Source organism: Psammomys obesus, unplaced genomic scaffold (assembly GCF_907164565.1).
Source record: "Psammomys obesus unplaced genomic scaffold, mPsaObe1.curated_primary_1811, whole genome shotgun sequence".
Classification (NCBI taxonomy): Eukaryota; Metazoa; Chordata; class Mammalia; order Rodentia; family Muridae; genus Psammomys; species Psammomys obesus.
In genome coordinates, this window is record NW_026596117.1 from 20,043,687 (window position 1) to 20,064,019 (window position 20,333).

At 45.5% G+C, this 20,333-nt stretch overlaps 1 protein-coding gene and 1 pseudogene across 6 annotated transcripts in view; one reads left to right on the plus strand and one right to left on the minus strand.

Moving 5' to 3' along the window:
- Window positions 1-2,862: 2,862 nt before the first annotated feature.
- Window positions 2,863-3,398, minus strand: LOC129692679 (60S ribosomal protein L11-like; annotated as a pseudogene).
- A 14,593-nt stretch (window positions 3,399-17,991) lies between these two features.
- The window catches only part of Apbb2 (amyloid beta precursor protein binding family B member 2), a 306,075-nt gene continuing 303,733 nt past the window's right edge, over window positions 17,992-20,333 (plus strand). For all 6 annotated transcript variants that reach the window (XM_055629150.1, XM_055629154.1, XM_055629153.1 and 3 more), the window contains exon 1: window positions 17,992-18,169. The gene's annotated coding sequence lies outside the window, so the exon portion shown is untranslated. The remainder of the gene's footprint in view (window positions 18,170-20,333) is intronic.

A 20,333-nucleotide genomic window follows, 5' to 3' on the forward strand; every position in this document is an offset into this window, starting at 1 on the left:
CACGCTTGTGAAACTTGCTTAGTATCGGGTTTTTTTTTTTTTTTTTGTTTTTGTTTTTTTGGTATTTTCAGCATCCATGATAGTATCTTTCATTTATTTGTTGGTTGTTTTGCTTTTACATAGCATGCCAAGACAAGGAGTTTAGACACACGACAAAATGTGTATAGGTAACGAGAGAGAATTCTGTCGAGCATGGTGGGAGGAAGAAGCCAGAGTTCTCTGTCTCAAACGCCCAATTGGAAGCCACGAAACCAAGAGCACAGAAGTGTGATGTGAGCATTAGGGCAAGAGTGGGACATGTGATCTCCTAATTCAGGCAGGATCTCAGCTCTATCTGACTTCAGTGACATTTCATTCCGGAGATACTGTGTTCCTGGATTTCTCTATTTTTGAACGTCCTACATTCTGTGAACACCAAGTAGGGAAGTCACAGACCGTGGAAACAGTTGAGGAAGCTCACATGCCTTTTAATTACCTTGGTAATATTATTTTACTTTCCCGAGTTTCACTTTTCCCATATGTAAAATGTACCTACCGCCCAGGGACCTGCTGGGATTCATGAATGTCATAAATGTACTCCTTAGCAACAAGGAAGCCCTCACATCAAGAAGGGAAAGTTCCGGAAGCCATTATAAGTTGCTTTCAAGAAACCCCAGACTTGCTCCAGATCCACCCCTTTCCTTTATATGTTTTTAAAGGATTTATTTTTATTTTATGTGTATGGGTATTTTACCTTCATGTATGTCCGTGTACTGTGTGTGCAGTTCCCGTGGAGGCCAGAAGAGGGCAGCATCTGACCCTCTGGAAATGGCGTTACAAATGGTTGTGAGCCACCATGATGGTGCTGGGAACTGTGCCTGGGTCCTCTGGAAAAGCAACCAGTGCTCTTAACTGCTGAACCGTCTTTCCAACTCCAAAACCTCCTCTTGAATGTGGGTCTAATGATAATTACTGACCCCCAAGAGCTGGTTACTGCCCACTGGATACACCCATCCTTGTTTGTGTAAACCTGCCTAACACATTATACCTGATTGGTTCGTTAGATGGCCTCTACCTGGGCAGGGCAGAATGGGGTAGGTGCGGCTGAGGTTCCCAGGCTTTTGAGGAATCAGGAGAGACAGAGACAGACACTTGCATTTATTTTTTTACCTCTTAATCTCCACCCTACCCTGTGCCTTCCCAAAGCGTCTAGCATAGATGCTACATCCTTTTCATCCACAGGTGCAGGCAAGAGGATGAAGTCTTACGCATACAGTCCAATGGAAGATCGGCAAAACTCCAACTTCCACCGTTTAGCCCACCCTCTCCACCACAGGGGTGTGGGTGGGGCTGTATGTTCCAGATGCACTGCACTTAGATTCTCTAAAAACATAGGGAGTCTTTGCAGGTCCTGGATTTCTCCCTCAGTATTTCCACCTTCCTCCATATTGAATGGCCATTCCCTTGTCTCTCCTGAGTAAGTATCTCCTCTTTTTTTTTTTCAAGACAGAGAACAAGTGAAACCCTGATGCTCTGCCCTTCAAATGTACTATTGTAACTGTCTTTGTTTTTAACTTTTAGTTAATGTGTGTGTGTGTGTGTGTGTGTGTGTGTGTGTGTATGTTTGTTTGTGCACCTGTTCACATGAATGGTCCTGGATCCCCTGGAGCTGGAGTTTCAGGCATTTGAGAGCAACTTGACACAGGTGCTGTGAACCTACTCAGGCCCCCTAGAACCTCGGGGGAGCAGTCTTGAGCTACCGCTCTAGGTCTGCTGTAACTGTCCTTGATTGCTGTTCTGCCTAGTTGTTGGATTTTGGTCTGTTTGATTTTAACTTGTCACGAGCTGGAGTTATTTCGGAAGAATCTCTTACCACATTGGCCTGTGGGCAAGCCTGCGGGGCATTTTCTTGATTGATGGTTGATGTAGAAGAGCCCATGCTCTTCTACACCCATTGTGGGTGGTGCCAATCCTGGGCTGGTGGTTGTAGGTTTTATAAGAAAGCAGGCTGGGCAAGTGACGGGGAGTGAGCCAGTAAGCAGCACCCCTCCATGGACTCTGCATCGGCTCCTGACTCCAGGCTCCTTCCTAAGAGTTCCTGCCCCGACTCTCAGGAAAATGGACTATAAACTGTAAGATGAAATAAACCCTTTCCTTTCCAAGTTGTTTTTTTTTTTTATTTTTTAAATGATTTATTTATTTATTATTTATACAGTGTTCCGCCTGCATGTGCACCTGCAGGCAAGTAGAGGGCACCAGCTCTCATTACAGATGGTCATGAGCCACCATGTGGTTGCTGGGAACTGAACTAAGGACCTTTGGAAGAGCAGCCAGGGCTCTTAACCTCTGAGCCACCTCTCCAGCCCCTCCAAGTTGCTTTTAATCATGGTTCTTTATTAAAGCAGTGGAAACTATTAACTAAGACAATTGTATATTTGTCCCATGTGTTAGAATCCCTGCTTGTGTTCGAAGTCTCCACAGCAAGGGTCTGCCTTGCTTTTCTTCTTTAGCAGGATCTGGGCATGGTTTAATGTATTCAGTGATGTTCAGTTAGCGTCGCCTGGGTTAATTTAGCCAGATGTCTTTACAGGGTGCTATGGTTGTTCTTAACCGACCCTCACTTTGAATAATTAACAATTCAATTATCTTTCCCTGTGTTAATTTTCTAGTTGCATTTGTCACGTTTCATAGACCATCCATATGAGAATGAGATCCTTGCCTTCCCTACTCCTCTGAGGACTCCGAAATGAAATTTACATGATAATTAAGAAGACAATATAAAATAGATGCATTTTTGCCTTAGAAGAAAACGTGGGGATCCTCGGAAGATCAGTTGTTTTGTTCTGTCTTCTGAGAACTTTTTATTGGCCTTTTGGATAAAGTTTATTTGCCAGGAAGGATGATCCCGTCAACCTTCGGCTGGTTCCAGCGCGTGGCCTCCTCTTTGCCAATCCTGTGCTTGGCCTCAGTGCAGCCTGTCCTGGCTTCTTGTCTGCAATGCTGGAACCTGGCCTATTGGGCACCAGACAGAAGTCCAGGCCATAAATGCCAATGTTTGGGCCGTATTTGATGCCCACATCAATGTGTTCTTGAATGTCTAAACCAAAGTTTCCAGTGTCCGAGACGTTGTTTTTCCCTAACTCCTACTCCTGCACCTTCAGGCCTTTCTTCAGAATTTCTTCTGCCTTGGCTCCACGGACTGTGCAGGGAACAACAATCTTTTCATTTCTCCTGATGCTAAAGGACCTGACCATGTGCCTGGCTTTGGAAAGCACAGGTGTCTGGCCTGTGAGCTGCTCCAACACCTTGGCTGCCCGGGTCAGTCTGTCTCTACTCTCCCCCACACAGACACTGAGGCAGGGCTTGCGTATGTGAAGTTCCCACATGGGGTTCTCCTTTTCACCTTGATCTTGCGCCATGATGGGGAACAGGAAGAGAGCCAGAAGTTCAGTTTCACGTGCCTGTGTCTCACCTCTGATGAGACCTGTGCTTGAGTATAATACAAATACTCATTATATCATCATGGTCCTGAGAAATCTTACCCCAGCGGAGACAAGATAGCTACAAGAGTTGGAAGCTGGCAAAATCCCTCTTCCTGAAAGGGAACTAGCCCTGCTCACCGCTGGAACACCTGTGGCTGCCGCGCGGCCTTCGGTGTTTCCGTTGTTCTGCTCTCAGCCCCTCTTCGGAGTCTGTTGGATGGCAACTGACCTGGTTGTAATTTGGCTTCTAGCATGTCTTCGTGGACCCGACTGCTCCAGCTCTTACTTTACATTGTTAATATGTGAGTATGATGAAGATGACGCTTCCAGAATATTCTGACTAGGTGGCTTCGGGGCTGTAGAGGAGTGGCTGCCCTCCTTTTGGGCAGCCAGCTCATCCCTACCTCTTCTGGTGCTTTCTGTGGCCTGCAACTCCACAGAGTTGCTGGTCCCTCACCTTCAGGAACTTAGCCACTCCCTTATTACTTTATTTCTCTATTTATTATTATTATTATTATTATTATTATTATTATTATTATTATTATTATTATCATCTTTTTAGACCCTCACATATTTCTGGCTGGCCTCAGCTCATTAGGTAGCAGAGGCTGACGTGAATTTCAGGTTTTCCTGTCTCTACCTTCTGAGCACTAGGGTTATGTTGGAAGATCGTGCTATTTAAGGTCGCAGTCGGCCACGTGCAGATAGCTCTCCAAAGCTCAGCACAAGATGGAGGGCTGCCCCTTCTCTGCCTAACCTTATCTGGAGAGAGTGTCTCTAGGCACAGATGCCTGACAGTATTCGGAGCATGACCCGGTACAATAGCTGCGTGACTCAACACACAAGCTCTGCTCTTCTACCTACCCAGATGATAATTCTGACCAATCAGCCTGTCCTGCCTGTATCACAATTAGGTACTGTGTTAGGACCAGTCAGTCCTTTCTGCCTGTAACCCTAAGAACCTTTATATTCCTCACCCCTGAAACAATGAAACGAGCTGTCTTTCTGAAGATGATCCTGGAAGTCTTGTCCATTGTACTCACCAACCTTCCGAATCCCAGTCATCACCTCTGCTCTCTTTGTCTTTGTGGGCCAATGGCCAACAAACCCCGGGGGAAGGGAGGACCACAGGTTAGAGCTGTGTCACCACTCTCAGTGTACAGGTGTGACAGGTTTGTGTGACCACACTCAATTTACACAGTGCCTGGGATCAAACCCAGGACTTCACGGGAGCCACACAACCACTACCAGCTGAACTGCAGCCCCGAGCCCTTTCTCCTGTTTGAAAGTACCCTCCTGCTGCCTGTGGTGTGAGTCAGAAGTTCAGTTTCACATGCCCTACAGTTCACACCTGGGGGGACTGGTCCTTGATTAGAATGCAAATATTCATTGTATTGTCACCTACTCACGGATCTGAGAAAGCTTGTTCAGCACAGACCAGCCATCTCCAGGAGCTCTCTATTGATGTTTGAAATTTTTATATAGTCCCTTTTAACTATTTCATATTTCCATCCCATTTCACCTAGAAAATTTTATCTCAATGTAATGTGTTTTTTTTTTTTTCGTGCCTGCAAGTCTTTTATTGGCCATGCTAGCATAATTTGCTGTGATAAATATACCTCTGCATCTATATTGAAATTGAAATTTTGTTTTTATTTCCTGTGTCCTTGGGCTTTAAGCATTTCAAAATATCTTATTGAGTTATTATCTCTAGGACATGATCAACATATTACAAATATGTTGCACATTTTATGGGTAACATGAAAAGTAAAATTTTATTGAAAGTGCATCTCTTAACGAGATGAATGAGGCCACATTTTTTTTATAGTTTATGTATTTGTGGGTGAATAAAAAGTATTACTAGCACTAGAAGCTTTACTGTTATTGCTGCTGAGACAGACACGACATTCACTTGATTCCTGTTTCTCAGCATTGTAAGTAGAAGAGTAAGGAACCCTCTGTGCTCATAAAAGACTGCATGGGACTCTGGAGGGGGTGTTCTTGTAGCCCAGGTCCTGCCTTGTTTATTCCTAATTTGTATTTCAAGTGCCCGTGTGAAAACTTCATCTGGACGCCTGTCAGCTCACAGCTTCTTGCTCTACCTTCAGCTTTGCCAGCAGCAGAAGGGCTGGAAGCCTTGGGGCTTAGGAAATGCAGTCTTTACCCTGTCACTCTCTCAGCACCATTAGCATCCTGTTCCTTCCCTCAGACTGACTCTCAAGGCTCTGAGCTGAGGAAGAGGCATGCCTTTCTTCAGCACAGAAGATAGGGGCAACCATGTAAAGAAATGGGGGTGGCTGGTGGGGAATAGGACCAGCCTATTGCCCAATTGGAAGAACTCTGTCTTTATTATGAGTAATGGTTTGCATATGAACTGTGTGATCCACAGAATGAGGCTTCCCACCAGGACCATTTTAAGTATACAGGTCAGTGTCGGTCACTGTGAAACATCTCCACCGTCTGTCTCCAGAAACGTTTTCATCTTGCAAAATTGTAATTCTGTATCCATAAGACAGCAACTTCCTGACTCCACTTCCCCCAAGCCCTGGCAACAGAGTTAATTATCAGCTAAATACAGCAGAGTGTGTGAGGTCAACCTGTCTAGGAGATTGCACTCCAAAACTTGAGGCATTTATCATGTCCCGCCTTACAAATCACATTGGAGAGTTGTTTACCTGATTTGGAATTCTTCCTACAGACTCTTACAAAACTCAATACCAAAATAAAATGAATAAAATAATTCCATGAATCTAGGAAAGTTTTTATTGTCTTCACAGAAGAGGATGACAACATCTTGTAAGAATTTTTCTAAGCCCCATTTAATATTAACTTTGATACATGTAACAGTCTCTAACGTTTAGTAATATTCACTTATGCTAATGAAAATTTTCCTGGATAATTTATATATATATATATATATATATATATATATATATTTATTTATTTTACTGGATAGGAATAGAGTTCCTCAATATACACACTGCATAGCTCAAACCAGAAATAGATTTCCTTATAGTTATGGGCATTAGAAGTTTAAAAGTAAGGTGTCAGCAGGGTTGCTACTCTGTGAGAGCTCTAAAGGAGAACCTGTTCTGCACCTCTCTCAGAAGTGTGCTGCACATACATAACACATACATACATACTCACACATGCATGCATTCTTTGATGTTTCTTGATTTGTAAATCTGTAGTTTCTATCTTTGCCTCCTAGCACGAATACACGCGCAAACACCATTTTAAAAAGAAAAGAAAAAAAAAAAGCAACCCCACAGATAAAATGTATAGACAAAACAAAGTAAAAACAAAACAAAACAAAACTTTCAATTTATCATAATAGGAAAAATATATGATCCAGGCATAAAAGATTTTCTTTTCTAACCTTTTCTGTATTTAGGTTTTTGTTTGCTGGCTGGCTTGTTTAAGTTTTTTGAGACGGAATTTCAGGTAGCAAGGGACTCACCTTTAACTTCTGACTCTCCTTCCTCCACTTCCAAAATGCTGGAGTTACAGGCACGCACCAACCACTACTGGCTGAAAAAGGCTTCCTGAAGAGTTTTTCTCTGGTCAGGTTTCCACTGATGGAAAAGCAAGAGTACTTACCCAAGTGCTGAGAAAGTGCTTGGAAAATCTTAGGGTGTACAAAGAGGAAGAACAATTTCTGTTTCACTTTGTGCTTCCTTCTCAAACCCTAAGCCTAGTGCTACCTAAGAGAGTTAAAAGACACCAGGAAAAGCTTTGTCTGGGGTGTTTTTGACTTAGCTCTTTTCTTGTAACAAATAAGATATATGGGCTGGAGAGCTGGCTTGGTTGGTAAGAGCACTTGCTCTTCCGGAGCGCCTGGGTTGGATTCCCAGCACACACGTGGCAACTCTTACCTCTTTGTACCTTCACTCTCAAAGGATGCAAAGCCCTCTTCTGGCCTCTGCAGGCATCAGGCATGAATGTGGCACACAGAGATACACGCAGGCAAAGCGGCTACACACATTGAAATAAAATAAGACCACTGTTAAATGTGCACATGATACTGTATTCTATCTCCTCAAAAGTGCTACCTGGGCTGGTCAAGGTAGCGCACATCTGTAATTCCAGACGTTGAGAGACTGAGGCAGGAAGAGAACTGTGAACCTGAATTCTCGGCCAGCCTGAGCCACTTGGTGACTTTTAGGCACGGATGGACCTTATAAGCGAATGTCAGGTTACCCTGGTCTACACATTCAGACCCTATCTAAAGAAACCAATACCAAAACCCCCAAACACAAAACCAAACTGTTAACTGATGCAGTAATGTACATTTCCATCATTCTAATGGAACTTAATGTTTTTGTTTTCTCTCTCTCTCTCTCTCTCGCTGATGACTTTCTAGCCAGCATACAAACCTAGAATAAAAGCATGGAAACTAATTGAATACTATATGCTCTGCCTCTATGGTTTTTATGTTGTACTCATTCGTTTCTTGGGAACTTCACTCTGACAGTCCCTAGTACACAAGGGCAGACAATGGGTGGTGACTGATTGTGTTTACGAAGCGCTCTAACTGAGATTTGAAATCTTATAGTCTAAATAAGAATTAGAATTATATCTTGCTGAGTCACTGGCTTGGAAACTATTTTCATGAGAAATCATATCTCATTTGATTAAAATAAAGACAGAAAATTCAACCTCGTGGAAAACTCATTTGTCTTCTAAGAATAGCATTTCTGATAGTCAAAGAAATTAGGGGTGGAAAAATCAATTCACGCTCATCTACTGGCTTGTCAGAAAGAGCTGCTCTTTGCAAAATATATTCTAGTTTCCTGTCCAGGTTAATTTTAAATGTCTCAAGGGATGGAACACTCCTTACATCTCTCTGAAGTCTTTTCTTTTTTAATCTTATTGAACCTGTAAGACTGCTTTCTAATAGGAAACCTTCATGTTAAATACCATTTATATACTATTTCTCTTAATCACACTTTGTTTTCCTATACTAGTGCCATTTTCTTCCTGAATGCAGTTTTTGTATTTTCAGTTATTTCTGACAAGATTGTTATTCTTTTTTTTCCTCACAAAGAGATGAGGGATGAAAGAGAGAGAGAGAGAGAGACCTTCCATGTAGGGATGGGTAGAGGTCAGAGGTTGGTTGATTTTAGGATGACTTTCCTTTTTTTTTTTTTAATTGCTTCTTTGCCTATAATGGTCTTTCTCTCTCCTCTTTTAAAATATTTATTTGTATTTTTATTTTGTATGTGTGTGTGTTCACTCGCATATATGTATGTGAACCACCTTCATGCCTGGTGCTGGAGGAGGTCAGAAGAGGGCATTGGATCCCTGGAATTGGAGTTATGAATGGTTGTGCACCACCATGGGGGCGCTGGGAACCAAACCTTTGTCCCGTGCAAGAGCAGCAACTCCTGTAAATGCTGAGCCATCGCTCCAGCCCCAGTTTCTTAAAAACGAAATTACGCATGCTGTGATTCTAGCACGCAGGTTGCTGAAGCAGGAGGATGGTCTGAGAAATAAAAGGAGAATCTGTCATTCCCCTCCCCCAAAAAAGGCAAAACAAAAGAACGTACTATAAATAAATAAGCAAAACAAGTCCCCAGATGATCTCTCCGTCTTCTCTTCTCTTTTTCAGACTTTGTAATGAGGCTCTTTAGAATGTAGGATATTTGGCAGGACAAATAAGAAAGCGAAGACGATCATTTCTCTCTTTGACCAAGGATATTCTCAATTCCTTAGCAGATTGGCAATGTATGTCTTGCCTATCTCTAGTATAAGGCATTTTTCTCTTACAAATGATTCTCAGTTCTTTTTAAAATACTCCCTCTCTCAATATTCTCCATCTCGGATCCCTTCTCTTTTTAATTATGTTGGCATGAATTTAAAATCGAGCATTTTTCTAGGTTGTACTGTGTGACTCGTGTTGTACCCGTTGAATATAAAGGTGATTTTTTTTCCCCCATTGACCGGATTCAAATCCTTACCCTTATCTGGGTAGAGGATTAAGCGTGAGACACTGGGAACATTGGCGCCCCGGACTGAAATTTCTGCAGTCTGGTGATAAGGGAAGCAAGGGATCCAGAAGGGTGAGGTGATAGCACGTAGCCAGGGGTCGACATGGCCCTGAACAAGAAAACATAAATGTTCTGCAGCCACAGTCTGTTCATTAATAGGCTAGCTCCTACAGTAGCCTGGGAAAAGAGTGGTGCATGCCGCGGTATGCTTTCTGTGCACATTCAATTGAATTGCTACCAGTTCTTGTGCAGAACCATCCACTACCATTGTTCAGGAACCAGGGGATTTTAATAAAATTCACTAAATAGGTTTTTCAATATTAAAAGTTTACAGAAGCATTTGATTCATTTTCTCTTCTTACTAGAGTCAATGAGGGATTAAAACCAAAGTAAAGACAAATGAAACAACTGAACAACAGACTAAAAAAATGAAAAAAAACCCGTGTAGTTGGATTCCCTAGGACAGGCACCATGTGTGATTTCTCACAGGAAGTAATGTCTCGTTGAGAAAGAACTTATGTTCTGCAGTAGCCTTGAAGAAATCTCCCATCTGTCCCCAGTAGCTCAGTGACCTTTACAAAGTCACCTAACTTGTCTGGCAGCACTCTCCAAAATAACATTGTGACTTGCCCATTTGAGGAAACATTGTTAGAAACTGAGATTCAATTGAGTTTGTGTTTGCATAACATTCAGTATATAGTGCTTTAAAATCTAATTTCATTTTTAAAGGGTTAAACATTTGTCTGTTTATTTTTTTTATGTGTGTGCACAAATGCTCACACGTGCTATGGGGCACATGTGGAGGTCAGAGGTTAACTTGCAGGAGCTGATTCTCTCAACTGGGTGGATCAAACTCAGGTTATCAGCCTTGGTAACAAGCAACCTTACCAACCCAGCCGCCTCACTTGCCCTAAGTTTTCTTTTATCTTTCTTTCATTTATTAAACAAGTATTTATTATTATTATTATTATTATTATTATTATTATTATTATTATTCGCGACAAGACTGAAAGGGGGAATTTTTACACAGTGACAGAGAATGGTACGGCATGCAACTGGATGAACAGCATGCTACAGAAACATCCAGCATACTCTGGAGCTAAGACATGAGCGGCTGACTGGCATGGTTGATTCAGGGAAATATTGGCCTGTGAAGAAAATGACTTTAAACAGTGGACAAGGTGAAGGAGGTAGGAGGGGGCCCTGTGCGAAGCAGGGAGTGAATTCCAGGCTCAGGGAATGACATAGGAAAGGCTTGCTGAAGCACAGAAGTGCGTAACCTGTTTGCCAATGGGTGATCTAGAATGGGCAAAGCATCATGGGTGAGTGAGTGGGAGAGGGAACGAGAGATTCCTTTCTCTTTGCTGAGTCTAAATAGGACGAGTTCTAAATAGAAGATGTCTCCACATACCAATGCGGAATCTGGAGAGGCATATATTGGCCTGTATTACTCTGTTGACAGTGAGTATCTGAAAACCAACCTTCCTATATATTTTGCTGGGGATGCATTAATGACCGTGAGTTTCTTTTGCTTGTACAAAAGAGATTGCTCACACAACAGAGGATTTAATCTTACTAGTTTGTTATTTATGTGTCCTGAATTTTGTTCAGTAAATAGGAAATGCTCCTTATATAAAAATTAATTTATTGTAAAAAATCACATAAAATGTGAGTAACTTTAAAAATATATTTTCTTTTTATATATGCAAATATGTATATGCCTTGGCTCATGTATGAAGGTCAGAGGACCCTGGAGGTCATCAGGCTTGGCAGCAAACACCCCTACCTCCTGATCCATCTTGCCAGCCCTGAAATATAATTTTTAAGTTAAAAATCAGGGTGACATTGGAGAAAGGATAAGATGGATAACAAGTGGCAGCAGCGACCATTTTCCCTCTGAGAGTCATGAGTAGGGTCTCAGCTACTTAGATGACAACGCTACGAAGCACATGCTTTGGTTGTTAGTGTTACCGGAGAAGAAAACCAAGTTTGAGAGAAGTTAAATCATTTGCCCAGAAACACCCATGGAAGGGCACGGTAGAGTCTGTGTTCCAGCCTGGGTCACTGAGCATGGCTCGTGTGGGCTTGGTGGTTGCCTTTCCCTGAAGAGCTTTTATAGAAGAGATAGTGCCTGGATTGGGCCTTGCAGTAAGTGGGATTTTGCTCAGTAAAGATGCATGAGCATGAGTTCAGCTCAAGAAGGACACCTGGAAGAGCAGACAGGGATAAGCCATTTGGTACTTCAGGGATGCTCACAGGTGGATGGAGACTATGAAAGAGTAGTCTCGGGGAGAGGTGGCTGATCAGGGTGGGCAGCAGAGGAGGTAGAAATGTGAGTGTGTGCGCATTTGCAGTGGGAGAAGAGTTGGCCTTGTGGGCAGTAAATATTTGTAGTTTTTATTCTAAAGCAACATGAAATTAAAAAAAAAAAAAGCGGGTTAAAGGAGAATGACGTCACCGGCATCTTTATTCTAGCAGGATGTCTCTGGAAGGTTGAGGGAGGGCGTAAGTTTAAGCAGAGACTGGTGGGTGTCACCAAGGTCAATTGGCAGGATTCTGAAGTGGTGTGCGAAAGGCCCAGGAGAACAGTGAGAGTGGGGACAGGCCCTGAGGCCTGGATCTGAGAGGCAGCCTGGACGTGGGAACACATGGAGCTTGATGACCAATATGCTTACGGAGGTAGGGAGACACGAAGATGGTTGGCATTTGTACTGTAGAAACCTGAGGAGCTGGTGAAGTCGTGAACAGGAGGCCTGCTGCGGGCTGTCCATAGGATTTCATTAGTCCCATGAAATCCTGTGAGGTTAAGTGTGTTGCTCACAGCCACACAGCTGGTGAGAGCAGGTCTGTAAAATAAGGCCTTACCTCCAAAGTCCATAATCGGTCTAGGACACTTCCATACCCTGATGACACTCTTAATGTAGAAAAGTAAAGGTGAAAGCTCAGGAGGTAGACAGAGCTCACAGACATGTTCTTCTAGGAACAGTGCAGCACGCACAGAGATGAAGCCCTGAGCTGTCGGAATAAGAACCAGTGCAGTTCCTTGGCATGACATTCTCTGCCCTGCTGGAGGTGGAGAGATTTTGTATGTTTCTTGTCCAATACAGGCCCCATTTTGTGAGGCTGCTTAGCACATGATTTGGGGCCGGGTGTGACTGAGGAACTGCAGTGTGAATTCTAACCGATTATAATCAATTTTGAGATTTTTTTTGTTTTGTTTTGTTTGAGACAGGGTTTCTCTGTGTAACAGCTCTAGCTGACCTGGAACTCACTTTGTAAACCAGGCTGGCCTTGAACTCCCTTTGCCTCCCCAGTGCTGGGATCCAAGCCATGTGCCACCATTTCCAGCTAATTTTGAGGCTGGTAAGTCTATATGATGCTGCCAGAGGTAGTGGCACAAAACTCTAATCTTAGTATCTGGGAGGCGAAGGCAGGTGGATCTCTGTGAGTTTGAGAATAGCACGGTCTAAAAAAGAGCCTATTACCATATTGAACCATTTTAGAGTCACTGGCTAGGCACAGAGTCGCCACTGGAGAGGCCTGGCTGGCATCCCTGAGAAATCAGTAGGCACAAGGATCATCTATTTCATATCTGAGGCTCAGACCAGGCGTAAATTTAAGCTCATGCGTCATGAACAGAGGTTGGCGGATTGAGACTTCTGTGACTGGAATGCTGCCGTTCCACGGCCCGGTTGTAACTTACCTTGGACAATCTCAGCCTAACAAATGGTCGTTCCTTGCCCACCTCTCTGTCAGACCGAACATACCAGTAGACACAGAGGAAAGCCTCTGAAATGTAGTAATTTAACAAAACGCCGTCCTCCCCTGATGGAAGGGGTGAGCATGCTATCAGACAGTACCTGAGGCCTATAGCTAAGTGTCCTCCGTCTGGCCATGACCACATCTCTGGTATTCCCACCATTGTATTTTAAGAAATATCTTGATTTAGAACTTTTTTTTTTTTAATGTTATTAAAAAAAAAAAAGCCTCCATGAAAATGTCTCCTCATTGGAATATTCTGTTTGGGAAGACCCAAATCTATTTTCCTAGGACACGCTCACACACATTTTCGCTCCAAAATAAGCTACCTCTTCTACTCTTTGAGCTCTTTGAGTTTTTATGTGGACACAGGAAAACAAAAAACAACCTCCCTCCCCAACAGCAAGTACAACAAAACCCAAAGCAAAGCAACGCAAACCAACCAACCAACCCCCAAACCCACCACCAAACAACAACAAAAAGAAGAAAAAAAATTGTTGGAAGTGGTGGCAGAAATCTATAATCTCAGAATTCAGGAAGGGGAAACAGGAGGATTGCCATGAGATTAAGGACAGCCCAGGCTTCAGAGTGAGACCTTGTCTCAACAAACAAACATACAAGCAAACAAACATAAATAAGCAGATAAGAATAAAAATATGAAATTTGCATGTCTCAGTGTCCTCAGTGCTGAGATTACCTTCTTATATAAAACAAAAACATCATAATTATTTTCTCCAAATTTTTATTTTTCTCTGTGTAGCAGTATTTAAGAGCACAAGCATAGCTGGCCATGGTGGCACACACTGTAATTCCTGTTCTCTAGAGCGGGAGGAAAGAGAATCAGGAGTTCAAGTCTAGCCTGGCCAACATGAGACCCTGTCTCAAAAACAAAACAAAACAAAACAAAACAAAACAAAAAACCCAACAAACCCAAACCAACCAACCAGGTAAACAAACAAGAGTATAAGCACTATGCAAAATAGCTAGTTCAAATCCTAGTTGAACAGAGTTCTGCCTCCAAACATGCTCTGTCTTTCCTCAATTATCCCACATGCCTGACTTCTCTAGTGCTAACGTAAGGAAACATAGCACTCCTATATAGTTAATGTACGCATACACTGCACCTCCCTTGAGGGATATTAGTGAGGACTGAGTTAAACAAGCTGTGTAAAATGTCTCATCAGCCTCTGGTGCACGTTCAGTAAAGCTAGCTGTTCTATAACCAGCACCTTGGGATGCCTTCCTTTTGCACTTCTGTGTTTTGACATTTACTCTACTCTATTTTTGCTTATGAAGAAGGTATTCTCTCAGATCTTTAAATGTCAGAACATTCCCCAGAGAAACACACACCCACCAAGATAAAAAAGGTAGCATTCTGGAGAGTTATCTAGGTATTATTGCAAGCATGAATTTTGCATCTCTCTATCTCTCTCTCTCCCTCTCAGACCGAGTTTTACTGTGTAGCTCTGGTTAGCATGGAACTGGCTCTGTAGAACCGGCTAGTCTCCAACTCAGAGAGATCTGCCTGCCTCTGCCTCCTGAGTGCTGGGATTAAAGCTATGGCCCCACACTCAGCTTTATTTTTAGTTTCCATACTGTGAAAGTATTTGGAATCATTACTAAAGCAAATGAGGACTCAGATACTTTGTTTCTATCATTAAATTTCCCCCTGGTTTCCCCTCAAGCATCTCATTCAACAGATGATCAAATAAAAATACTTTACATTCTTAATGTTGGCACAAAACACTTCTTGAGGTCCTGCATTTGAAGACTTTTGCCATTTGACTGACACTCTTAGTGCCTACTGTTTGGCTATCTTAGAAGTGGTTCAATAGGCTATTGATCAAGGGAGGTTCAAAGCTTAATTAGACTTCATAAGAAAGAGCCAGTACGCAAAGATGCCTAGTTCAAATCCTAGCTGAGCCTAGTTCTGCCTCCAAACATGCCTTGTCTTTTCTCGGTTATCTCACACTGTGATGCCACCGGGTTGGACTTTCTAACTTTTAAAACTAGCAGTGTAGTAATAAAACGGTTTGGTGGTGGATGCCTGTAAACCAGCATTGGGGAGGTTGAGACAGGAGTTTCCTGGCTAGTGCCACCTACGTTGGCTTTTGGTCTTTTTGACAGCGAAGCTGCAGGCTAGTCTTGAATTTGCTGTTTCCTGTCTCAGGCTCCCTGGTGCTGGGATTGCTGGCCACTGCCACCACATCAGGCCAATTTGTCTTCTTGAAGGAAGTCATTGTCATCTCTGGGGTATAAAGAAGTAAATGCTTATGGAACCTAAGACTTGGTGTAGGGTTGGTTGTTTTATGACACTCTTACAAGTGTCCTTTCCATTAAAATTCCTTGAAACACCCACACCTCGACTTAGAAAGATTTTTGGCCTTAATGGTATTCACAGGGGTAATTTTTAATGTGCTGTTCCTGGTGTTTACTTCATACTTAATAAAAACAAGTGCTCAGAATATTCTTGGAATAGTTCATTTACTGAGAAAACAGTTCATGTGTGAGTCAGCACTAGAGGGAAAAAACCCACTCACAATGCTATCAAAATTGCATGAGGTGGTAAAATGAGAAATGATTTTCTTTGTGAACTTAAACGATAAGGTATAGAGAAGCTAATTACTTATTTATAAAATGACTGTGCGGTGGTGGCAGGCTTTCTCCAGCCCAGCTAAGGAGCTGTTACATACATTGCCAGCCAGGGTACCTGGCAATCCATTCCACCTTAAACGTCCCTTTCAGGGACAGAGAAGAAAATGTGGGTCGGATGCAGGAAGGAAGCAAGAGTCCAAAGCCTCCCTTCCAGTCCCGCCAGTACTCCCTGGAAATAATTAAGGGAGTTTCCTCCAGCAGCTGCAGGATGCTCCGTGGCCGGCCCCTTACTTTCCGGGCATCTAAGGATTCAGCTGGCCGGGAGGTGACTACCCGAATTCTGCCGCGGGCCGCCAGGGGGACGGTCCTGGGAAGCGGGAGACAGGGCGGGGAGCCGGCGCGGAAGCGTTTCCCCGCCGATCCCGGAGACCCTGCGGGTTTCCGGAAGGGTGATTGCATCAGGTGTGGAGCACGGCGCCGCCTCCACCCAACCTGGAGCCCACCGCGCCTGCGCGCCCCACCCCTCCCCGCCGCCGCGGCGCACTCCAGCGCGGGTTTTCCTGCGCGTCGCAGTGGACAGCCTGGAAGGGGCAGGAGGGGTTCGACCCGGGAGTCTTGTGGTGGGGTGGGCTCTGGACGTCGGCGGGCAGGGGATCAAGGTGGAAGAGGACTTGGACTGGTAGCCTGATGGGATCGCCGCGATGAAGGACACGCGGGATGGGCTTGGGTTCTTTTCCTCTGTCTGGGCCTGAAGGACACAGACTAGAGTCTCAAGGTTCTCTGCAGTTTGATTTTCCCAAGTGGGTATTTGAACCCTGGCTTTCGACTGTCCTTGATTCACAGGGCTTGTGAGGCCACTCTTGGGTTTCAAAGGCTCATTCCCAGGAGTGAACTTGCATAGATTTATGGGGATTTTTGTTGTTGTTGCTTTGTAGCAGTACTGTCTCGTTGGCCTTCAGCTGAGTTTAAGGGAAATATCGATCATAGAAGAGGCATGCAAGAACCAGGCACTCGTTCCATACATGATGGTCCCCCATTCCTAACCCAACTCATTTACTCGTCAACGCCTTGTGTACGGAGATGGCAGAAATGACATATCATAGAAACCATTCAGTGGATCCCAGTCACCCTGATAGGCTGTAAACATGAAGGCAGGGCCTGGGTGTTTTTTTTTTTTTTTTTTTTTTTTTTTAAATCTGTTCCTACTCCCAGGTCTAGTATGAGAACTTATGAAGCCTCAATAAACTCATGACATATGAAGAAAAAAAAAATAATGCCCACCTCCACTGTAGGAAGGAATACTCTGACTTTATTACCTGAGGGAGGAGTGCGTTGGAAAAGAGCCATTACTTAAATTACAATTATTTTCAGAATTACCTTTCTAAAGGAGATAGCAGGTAGCATGGTCTGTGTGTCCATTAAGAGTCCTCAAGACTGGTCCTCATGGCAGACACACCAGCTCCTGGGAATTTGTTACAGGTGCTGGTGCAACGCGGCACAAGCAACCAGTCTGAGTCAGCCCCTGGGAAAAGGGCCTAGCCTGTTGCTTCAGCAACCTTCCCAGGGAGTCTGACCTAGGCATCAGTTTAACAACCCCTGCCTTGGTGAAGAACAAGTTAAGGACGTCCAGGTGCCTGCAGATCCACTCACTGGCTAACAACTCGGTAGCGAGCAGACCTTGCTTTTCCGTTTCGAAGGTGTGTTTCTCGCCCGGCGTCATCTTGCCGTAATTTTCCAGCGCCGGGATGTTCTTGTGTGGCATATGTCTGGGCGTGGGGGGTAACGAAGGCAGAAGGCAGGAAAAGTTTCACCTTTTAACGTTTGGCTAGCTGTGGGCAGCTCTCATGTGGGGTATTTTTCCATTCTAAGGGAACGCAGACGTGGGGGAGAAGAGTTCCCCCAACTGCCTTTTGGTGCAGACAGACGCCAGGCCACCCGGAGGGGACAGCCGGGCCGCCCCGCGCCCCCATCCCCCGGGTGTCACCCCGGCGACCCCCGTCTCCCTGCTGTGCGGCGGCGGTGCCTTCTCCACCTGCAGGGGTCGCCCTGGGAGCGCGGCCCGCCCCCTTCCGCCGCGGCCCCCGCCTCCGGCCCCGCCTAGCTGGGTTCGCCGGGCTCCGCCAGGCCCCTCCGAGCCTCTCCTCGCGCAGCCGCCGCCAAAGCCTGGAGAAGTGGAATCTCGCCGCCGCCGCCGCTCCCTGCGCGGGCCTCGCGGAGCCGCACTGGGCATGCTCAGTCGCCGGAGCCAGGGCTGCTCTTAAGTAGGAAGCTCGCGGGCTGCAGCCGGCAGCTGCTCGGGGAGCTCAGCGGACTGCGAGACCTGGGAGCCGGGTCCCCGAGCCGACCCAACGCCGCGCAGCGCCGGTGAGCCCCGCTTCCTTCCGTGCCGTCTGCCTGGGCAGCGGGGAGGTGGGGTAGAGGTGGGGGTGGCCCGGAGTGCGGCGCGCGAGCCGGGCAGCCGGCGAGCCTCGCTGCTTGTGCCCCCGCGGCTGCTGCTGGGTTTCTGGCGGTCACCGTCGGCCGCCCAGCCGCAGTCCCAGCTGCAGCAGCTGCCGCCGCATCTGCAGCGGGCGCCCGCTGCGGAGTCCCGCTCGCCCCGCGCCCTCGCCCTCGCCTCAGGGCCGGTGTTCTAGCCTCGAGCTCGCCCGGTCACTCCCATCGCTCCTCCACTCCCATCCGCAGCCGGGGCTCGTCAGGGCCGGGGCGAGGACGCCGGGTCGCAGGGCTGTGCCCGGGCGGCGACTGCGGAGAGCAAAGTGCGGGTGGGCGCGGGCGAGGAGCAGCGCACGCCCCCTTGCCCTGGAACCGGCCTGCCCGCCCAGCGGCGCGCTCTCACCGGAGACTCAGAGACCTGGCCAGCGTCTCTCGGGGTGCAGAGAGCCCGGCTGCCCAGAGGGGAGGAGGGGGCAAAGTTCCTGTCCCCTCTGCAAAGCAGAGAGCGTTTTAACTAGAAAATGGCTGTGTGCCGAGGGCCCGATCAGGGAAGCCGGTCATCGGGGTCCCGAACGCCCCACTGCTGCCCGCTGGGAGGGATGGTGGCTCAGATGCCAGAAATGACATTTGTGCGACGAAAACTAGTTGGGCGGAGGGAGGGATGCGGAATCCCGTAGAAACAATGAGAGGTGGTCCCTCCACGTCGTTGGTGGAGAGGTCTGGAAACTGGAGGTCAGGCGCAAAAGGCCAAGGGAGTGTGGGGCTTGAAGAGAAAAAAAAAAAATTGGAGTAATCAGATGGAGAATTGGGACCGGTGTGTAGCAAGGCTCCGCACAGCCACGACTGTCCCGGTCACTTGGGGATGGACTGAGTGTTTGGAGAGGGTGCACATAGTGGAATTAGGTCAGGGTCTGAAGCCCAGTGGGCTCTTAGAGGGGCAGTTTTAAAAAGTCCTGTCACTGGGCTTTGCGTTGTGCCTGGTGACTTAAATGAAAGTCATAAAGGAACCTTGTAAAATGATAATACCGTTTTAATTTCAAGAAATAAGAAACTTTGTGAGGCTGGCCCCTTTTTTGTTATTTGTTTGTTCATTTCACCGATTTAAGGATGTATTATGGCAGCTGATCTGTTGTTTTAGGATATGGTCTCTTAAATATTGTTTTTTTTTCTTTCTTGTTATGATAATTTATTACAGATCCTTCCCTGAAATGGCCATGGTAGTAGTACCTGAATATGTGTGGCGGGCCTTGCCGAAACAGGACTCTGGAGGGGGCGTTTCTTTATGAACTTAGGAGCAGGCTTTGTCTTGTTCTCAATTTGTATCTGGAAAGCAGAATTTGGCTGTCTTGGAACTCGGAGATTCTTGGCAGAATCTTAGAAATAGCATCTGTTTGGGAAGATGGTACTTGTCCTGAGGATGGGGACCCCCTTTCCCCCACAGGCAGGTGGAAATGTGGTGGGTACGAGAGTGGCAGGAGTGGGCAGTGGTCCATTGTGTGGAGTGTGGGAGTGTGTGTGTATGAGGGGAATGCCACAGGTGCAAGATGGCTACCGCTGTCCTTTTGAACTTGATGTCTAAGATCCGGCAGGTGCCCTCAGAAAGGTCCCAGAAACAGAATGCCGTGTGGCACACTTGCTCAGAGCCTTTGAGATAGGACTCAAGTTGAGACCCTTTTCTGGTAAAGGTGCTGCTGATGTCCTGCTTCGCTATTATTTCTTCCCCAAATGGATACTTTAGACTATTCACCTTTAAGGACAGGGCATAATTCCTGCTTTCTGAAACTTCATAAAGAAGTAGTTGAAAAGCTTGAGGAGCTACAATGTAACAGTAATTTTTTTACATTTAGTTTCAGTAATATGAACACAGACTGCAACATCATCTAGGAAGAGACAAATATTATAAGAACACTTGTGTGCAAACAGTATTTTAGAATAGTTATTTTGTTTGTCGTGTTTCTATTTTCTGTGGACTTTTCCTTCCCTGACTAGTGGATCATCTAAGAAAACTGGAATCTTAATATCTTTCATTCCACACCTTTAAAATAGGCAATACCTTTATGATACAACACCTTAAGTATTCCAGAGGCATGCTACA